The following is an 8,039-nucleotide window of genomic DNA, read 5'->3' as shown; positions in this document are numbered from 1 at the left end:
GGAGTTTATTAAACTCAACTGAGACAATCTGCCATTTTCATTAAAGTTTAATAAACTATCATCTTGCCTTTATTATTAGTTAGCACATACCTTTAACACGCTGTAAGCTAATGATAGTTATATAAGAGCAGATGCTGCTGGTGCAATAAGCTGTACGTTTTACGTCCAGTGGACGCATGATCTGATTAGTCGACTATGAAAATAATCATTTGTGGCAGCCCTAATTCAGAGCCCACCGAAAATGTGCACACCTGAAAATAAAATGTGTCTACCAGTCATATCTATGAATTGATTGACTGTTGGGGCAAATATGTGTTTGCTTAGTGATCTGTCTGATCACACGAGGGAAATGAAGTCCATTATCATACAATACCATCAAAGTTGTAGGTTGGCTCGCGGTTGGTAGTTGGAACTGTGGTGTTTCTACTCTTTGAGGCTTTGCATTGGAATGCTTAGCAGTTTCTCAACTTCTGAAACCAGCCACCAAAACAAGGTTGGCTAACTTTTGCTTACTGACTGCTGAACCTGATGGAGATCTAAACACAAATCCTGACAGCACAGTTGCTTTCATCTATCTATTTAGTAACAATAGGTAGTTGAAAGGAAGGAACGGCGTTTGTCCGGTTCTCTCCCGTGCACGAGAAACATGAAGAACTTTGCCTACTTCGTGTCTTGCTTGCTGTGTAATTATATTGTCTTCAACGTTCCAGTGAATAGGTTTAAGCTACAAACCTATCAATACACACAACAGACTGGGAGGCAAAAGCACATGACGCAAAAAGAAGAACATGGGACCATGTAGGAAAAACACAAGGACCAGAACTGCAGACATGTTAACGAGACAAGACAAGGAACGCATACAGCCAAGGAGACAGAGAGACCAGACAGACACGAGGACACAACTGGGGAGGCAGGGACACAAAGGGACCTAAGAGGGAACTAACTCACTGGAGCGACCAGATTAATGTTTTTACCAACATCAATTTGAACAAATAAGTTTTTTCTTTCAGTGACAGCACTTCCTGTTTGAGCTTTAAATGGCATCTCTTTCATTTTTCGTTCCTGCTAGTGCAACTTTCATGGCCTTCCCTGCTTAAACTTGTTAACATGCTGTTCTGCATGGCGTGATGTTGCAAATTGCGGAGTGTCAGATTTGTTTCCTTGTGCCTTCGTACACTACGCCAAGGCAGCAGCAAAAGTTGACGTGTGTTGTGATCAGGCTATTCTGATACAGCTGGTAGAGAAAAGTCCAGTTTTTGACTTGAGCATGCCGAAATCCTTCCCTGAGTTACTTTTGACTGAGCTACAGCAGCATACAGCTAGCAACAACTGCCAAAGCGATGGTGTGGGAGGCTTGAAGTGCTGAGGTTCCGTCGCTTGGTTAGCTAACTGTACTGGTTGTAATGGGATGTACTGGAATGAAATCCAGTCTCTGGAAAATAAAATAAAAATTAACTGCATGCTGAAATTTCCAACAATCTGCTTGCTCAACCACCCAACATAATAATATGAACACTATCACTATGACAGTTTAATTGGCACAATTAACTTTTTGGTGTCGGTCACCTGCTTAAAGCAGTCGTCAGTATAGTTTTGTGTGTTTACCATGTGCAGCACACATTTCTGCCAACAGTTCAGTGAGCAGCAGATGAACTGATCTCCAAAAGGCACAAAGTCAGAGAGGAAACTTTTTTTTCTACATTTTAGAAGATTTTTATTTGATGGATTTTCAGAAAAGTGGAGAAAAATGTTGAGTGACTTCAGTTTTAAGTAAAAATAAAAACTAGTGTTTGAATCATTTTTTAAGCTTTGAGTTTTATGAGTCAAAGTGAAATCTGTGCAGCAGAGTTAGTGTTACGTCCTCTAACTTCCTCCAACATACAGCACGTGACTGATGGAAGAAAACATGAGCACGAGTATCACTTCCTGTTTGCTGAAGTAGATTTTCAGTTGTTTAGAAACCAAAGGCTTGTTTTTAAGAGACGGTTTAAATGGGATTGAGGGAATGACGTGTTTGCACTGCAGTTTATATCCAACAACATCAAGCAGTTAAATCAAAGAGTTCATTTTACTAACAGCTCACCTCTCTGCAGCAGACGGAGGCTGGACTTTAAAATTAATCCAGTGATTTCCAGACTGGTCGCTCTTTAAGGACACACAGCTGGGTTTAGGTCCAGGTTTGAGTCTCTGATGGAGCCTAAAAGCAGGTTAAATAAAATTACAGCACATCTAAGCTGATCACATGTGAGACATTGTAACAGTGACATTAGCTTACTCAGATAACTGTCTTTGTTCAAATTTATTGATCAATTTTTTTACTCGGTCGCTCTGTAAGGACACAGAGCTGGGTGGAGGTCCAGGTGGGTTCCTGTGAATAATGATGGAGCAGAGATGTGAGTGCTGAGCTGTGACATGGAGAAGAGTCATGGACAGTTAGAGATGACAGTTAGAGATGGTCATCTCACCTCTGAGCTTTGGTCTGGCTCTCATGTTCCCCACACAGAGTGGCTTTAGAGGGAGGGGCTCCCTCCTCTCTGTCCTCACACTGATCCATGCTGCTGAACTCACATCAGCTCACACACACTTTCTACCTTCACCTGCAGAGGAAACACGAAGCATTCAAGTGCACATCCACTGAGAGCTGCAGAGGTCGTGTCTGACGTGTTGGACTAACATCCACCTGAGACAGTTTTTATCAGTTCATTACAAAAAGTGTCACAGAGCCAAGTTCAGCCTCCAAATCCTCCATTACTGTAGTTCAACAAAGCAGCAGGTCAAACACGGCTGTAGAAATGGCAGCGAGCAGCTTTATTTCAGGACCAAGCTGACTGCTTACACAGTGATCACACTTTAACTGCTAGCTAAGCTAACTAACTAGAAGTTAATCAGCTAAAGAGTTAATGAGCCCAGGACACATTTAAGCCCTTTTCCATTAGTATCAACCCGACTCAGATCGACTGGTGTCCCATTACAGTGTAGAACCACATCAGTGTGGCTGAACGTCACAAACACAACAAAACACATACAATAAAGGATTTTTTCTCTGGCACATAAACAGATGTAGATTTTTGTGCAATGACTTAATGCAAAGGAGAGACTGTTTTTATTTTCTTCAAAATGAGTTATCCTGGCACATCTGTGCCAAATGTTGGTTATTCGTGAAAAAAATATATGATGCACAAACAACAATCACTAAATTCTTTATGACGCTCTGGAAAATTCAAACTATTTACAATGTGCCATGTATAAATTGTTTTCTATGTGCAACACTGAAGCTGTACTAAACCTCTCTTAGAACCAAAAGCTACAAAGTAGAGAAATGTAAAGCTTTTGCTTTTGTTTTACATCAAAGGGGTAAAGTCCATGGATGAGATGAAACATCAGCCACGGTGGCCACGCATTACTGAAGCGAGGTAACCGACCACACTCAGGGATGCCTAACTGAAGGCAGCGACCTGTGCCGTTTTGCCTTTTCCTCCCTACGCCCTGTGCTGCCATGCCTCAAGCACACTAGTACAGCCAGGTTTACATTGTGTCCTCTTCCTCTCGCCTACAGGAAAGGAAGAATGGAAGGTCAATGCAATGCAAGAGGAATTATGGGAAAATGGAGCAAAAACACAGTGGAGGAAAGAAAATGAAACAAAAGTGCACTTCCTCCATCACTGCTGAAGTCAACATGATATGAAATTTCATCACCATTTCTTACCAGTGATGGGGCATCGCTGCGTGGCGTCTGCACCGCTACACCAACTAGAGCTGGGGCACAAGTTCAAGTTCAAATTTTATTCGCCACGTGCAGGTTGCCCTGCAGTGGAATGGACCCGCCTGCAGGTTGCCCCTGCAACAAACAGGGGAGCTTGGAGGGCCATGCTAATCCAGATGTATGAAAAGCCCTCGCATGTAGAAAAGGTTTCACAGCAAAAGGACACAAATGACATTAAATTGGAGGAAAGCGTAGTTCTTCAGCTGTGGCTTGAACTTTATGTTGTTCTCTCAGTAAGCACAAAAACTAGCTGAGGATGGAGTTAGCATAAACAGAGAACTAGCTAGCTTTGTATCTGCAAAGAGACAACAGTGTTATTGAAACATGGCTTGTTCAAAGTGAACAATTACGATTAAACACACGAAGCATTCACAAACGTCACCATGTTCTCCAGCAGTGCCGTGAGTCGAGGCCTCTCTCACTCCAGGTGCTCGCTGGTCAGCGCCCATAAATGACGTCCGTTTGATTAAACCACTTCCTGTCCTGTCTGTTGGACCCACGTCAGCCATTGTGGTCCTTGATGGCCCGGTAATCACTTTTCAGTTTTTAAAGCCACTGGTTACTGTGCATTGGTCCCTTTAGCAGCCAACCTTTGCAATGCGGATCACTTCATTCTGCTTCATCTGAATTTGTTCTTCAGCCACTGTGCACAAAAAGGTCTGCACCTCTTCATTTGACCACAGTGCTGCTTTCTGCCCGTCCGTTTCTTTCACTGTCATCTTAAACATGGTGAGTTTGCTTTGTTTGAAGGAGACCGTCTCATGACACATCTTGTGGTGACAGTGAATCAGTCAATCAGCGACATACAGCCTGGCAACGCCACATTTTAGCACCTGCTTGGATCACCTTGCAACCCCAGTGGAGTAGGTACAAAAAACCCTGAAAACCACAGTTATTCGATCTGCTGACTAATTGAGGCAATATTGAGATGAATTAAGTATATTCATGTAGGATTTGTCACATTAGAAGCCTAACTTCAGTGAGGAGGAAGAGTTTCAGATGGAAGAGAGAAGCTGAAGGTGGTGCTGGAGGCAGATGAAGATGTAAATAAAATAAAATAAAACAAGAATAGAAAGAAAAAAGGAAAATAAAAATGTAAAGATTTTTAATCATCACATATTGTTTGACCTTTAAAAATCCAAATACTTTTAGTCCTAATAGTTACAATACTTTTATACTGTTTATCTGATTGCTGTATCTGTTAATTATCATGTTTTTGTTCCTCGTCTTCTATCAGAAACAGGAAAGAGATGAAAAAAAGATTCTCTTTCTGCTTTTAATTTCTTTGTACCTGCGACAGTAACAATAGACTCTCTGTGAACGTGATCACGACCTTGACAGCATGATGTCATGTGCAAAACCGCTATAGAAACCATCAGGAGTCCAGAAATAAACCTGTGCACCTCCACACTGCCCCACATGTTGAACTCCACCCTGTCCACACAGCTTTAAAAAGTCGTCATTGTTATTTTTCTACACATCATCACTGAAAACATTCAAACCGACTCAATGTGGAGTCTTTTTTTTAATAACTACAAGCATGAAGACATCTTTTACAGACAGGCTATCGGCAACAGTTTAACGGTCGGCCTCATTGGTCCAGCTGTGAGTCCGTTACCGTGAACTATGGAGCGGCAGATGTGTGCTGGAACTAAGCTGCACACAGCTGATGTTAGTCAGGAAACATTACCCACTGCTCGGGTTACCTTCACACGGAGCTTCACACGGAGACGATCAGCATCAGCCACAAACACCAAGAAAAAAAAAGGAACTTTGAGCAGGAAGGAAAGAGTCAGAGAGGCGTTTTGGGACACCGTTACAATCAGGAGCGTTTGAGAAACAGTCAGTGCTGCATTCAGGTGCACGTGGGAAACTCCCAAATCATCTCTGGCAGGTTGTCCAGAGGTGATTTATTTCTGCTGGTTTTCCTGTTTCAAACACAAACATCTGTCATCACTTTGTTCTTCCTGCAGCGTTTGAATAATTCAGCACTAAACTGACGATTGTTCAAAGCTCATTTCAACCTGTTGAAGTCATGAATGAAAGTGCAGACTGAGAGTGGATCACATGATGTTTAAGGTGTGTCATGTGACATGTTCACTATTGTCACATGTCTAGATTTTGCAGTTATGATATCAGGGACAAACACTGATGATTATATTTGAAGAATTATTACTGATGGCAGCAAAGTTTGAATGGAGCTCTCTGTCTGTGCTGATTTGTCGCCCTCTGGAGGTCAAAACACAAACTGCATGATGTCACTGTAACCACCACAGTGACAGGAAGTGTTTTTATGACCAAAACACTGAAATGATGCTAACGGCTGTCGTTAGGCTCACTGACAGCAGTGCTGATGTGTTCATGTCGAACACTGGCTCAGGTCAGACTCCTTCATCCTTCTCCAGCGTGAAGCCGCCCTCAGACACACAGGAGCTCTGACCTTTGACCTCCTGACCCTAACCATTTTAGTCTCTTAGCATCTTTAAATGCAAATCCATCCAAACTGTCGCAGAGCAAAAGAAGCTGGAAGCTGTTCTATGAATGATGTTCATACCAGAGTTTGTGTTTCCAGCTCAGACGTGTTAAACGCTGCTGCGGTGCTACGTTTGTCATTTCCTGCTTTCACTACCATCCATGTCAAAGCGCCGAAGTCATCTGATCACTTTAATGCAGTAAAACAGGAGCTGTAAGTCTGACATTTATTTATTGTCATCACAATCACACACAGCTGGATTAGCATCCAGACAAAGGGCTGAAAAGCTGAAAATTATTTGATTATTATTATTATTATTACTACTACACATCGTGTTTATGTGGAGGCACTTTTCTATCAGTCAGTACTGAAGCAGACGTCACTGATCACATGACTCTGAGGGATGATTCCAGCACCTCGCTGAATCTGAGCCATGAAGATTTAAGGCGGCTCTGAAGGCAAAGCAGGTCTGAGCCTGTGTTAGTGAGCTGTACCTAATAAAGTGGCAGTAAGTGTGTCAAGGACTCAGTCAGTAATGATAAGAGCCAGCAGGGGGCAGCGCAGAGAGGTGAGGCGCTGTCAGAGAAGCAGGTTCACATCAGACTGGTCATATTTCATCATCTATACCTGAAATAATCATCAAACACATGTGGAGCAGAAACATGTGGAAACATCTGGAGCTCAGTCTCAGTTTGAGCCCTCAGAGGTTTACCTCAGTCCTGCTCCTCGCACACATCATGCTGTGTACTGAGAGTCGTGTGGTCAAAGCGAGGCCCTGGTACTCTGACAGAGAGCCAGCACAGTTATCCTAATGTGTGACATCACTTCTAGCCAGAGAGCATTCAGCTTTCACAGCAGCCAACATCCTGTCACACTGAGCATGTGCAAACACAGCTCTCAGCTTCATCACACAAGCTCCACCCTCCACTTAAAAGCCCAGAACAAAGGTTGTGAACAACACAGCACAGACAGAGGTGATGTTCACGCTCTGTGTCTGTGTGGCTGTTCCTCCCTGTTACGTCCCCTGGCTAGTCTAGGGGGGGTTGAAGGGACGAACATAAATGTGGATAGAAAAGGAGGAGCCAAGATGGTAATTTTAAAAGGTTTATTTAATACTGGTGATGGGATCAGACTGAGGTATAACGTCAGGGAGAGCCAAGGCCAACATAACAAACATCCCTGATGTTGAAATAAAAGAAACTTACCTAACTCCAAAGAAACAAAATATACAACCTATAACCATAACCTACCTAACAACGCATAAACAGGAGAAAACAGGGTGTCAAAACAAAAGGCAGCTCTCCCCTACAAGCAATCTGAACATGAAACAATAATGCTCACACAAAATACAAAGGCATGCAAGCCTGCGCAAGTATGGCAACCAAAATGGCCGGAGGGCACAGAAGCACAGCTCCACAGGCCTTAAGTAGTGCTATGCTGATTACCAATTAGCCGGACTCTGCTCAACATCCAATCAGGACAGAGGAGGTGGAGCCTGGACAAAACAAAGGGTTAATAGGGAGAAGAGACATCCTCCTGGGGGATGTAACACTCCCCTACGACCTCTGATGTCAGAGCTGCTAAATTAGACTGTGAAACCAGACTCAAACAGAAAACAGCCTCAAAGACTCAGAGAGAGAGCGCTGCTCCATCTCTGGACCCACCACCAGGCTGCAATGTATTTTTAGATATTCAATTTTCATTTACATTACATATTTGTTTAATATGTGCGTTGAAGGACATGTCCTGGTCAAAAATGACTCCAAGGTTCCTCACAGTGTTACTGGAGGCCAAGGTAATGCC

The 8,039-nt window shown here is 43.0% G+C and overlaps 1 long non-coding RNA gene across 3 annotated transcripts; it reads right to left on the bottom strand.

Moving 5' to 3' along the window:
* Nucleotides 1-108: 108 nt before the first annotated feature.
* LOC121813205 lies at nucleotides 109-7,485 on the bottom strand. 3 transcript variants are annotated; one of them, XR_006053570.1, is made up of 4 exons: nucleotides 3,707-7,485; nucleotides 2,466-3,550; nucleotides 2,276-2,368; nucleotides 113-2,197 (listed from the first exon to the last, which is right to left on the bottom strand). It is a non-coding gene; the product is annotated as an uncharacterized LOC121813205 (long non-coding RNA). The 3 variants fall into 3 exon arrangements; XR_006053571.1 differs by having other exon boundaries at nucleotides 114-2,197; nucleotides 2,466-2,597; nucleotides 5,470-7,225; XR_006053569.1 differs by having other exon boundaries at nucleotides 109-2,197; nucleotides 2,466-7,226.
* Between the last annotated feature and the right edge of the window lie 554 nt (nucleotides 7,486-8,039).

Source organism: Haplochromis burtoni, unplaced genomic scaffold, assembly GCF_018398535.1.
Source record: "Haplochromis burtoni strain Fernald_Lab_line unplaced genomic scaffold, NCSU_Asbu1 Contig_1270, whole genome shotgun sequence".
Classification (NCBI taxonomy): domain Eukaryota; kingdom Metazoa; phylum Chordata; class Actinopteri; order Cichliformes; family Cichlidae; genus Haplochromis; species Haplochromis burtoni.
Note: the sequence above shows the minus strand (reverse complement) of the source record. Positions and strands in the feature narration are given on the sequence as shown.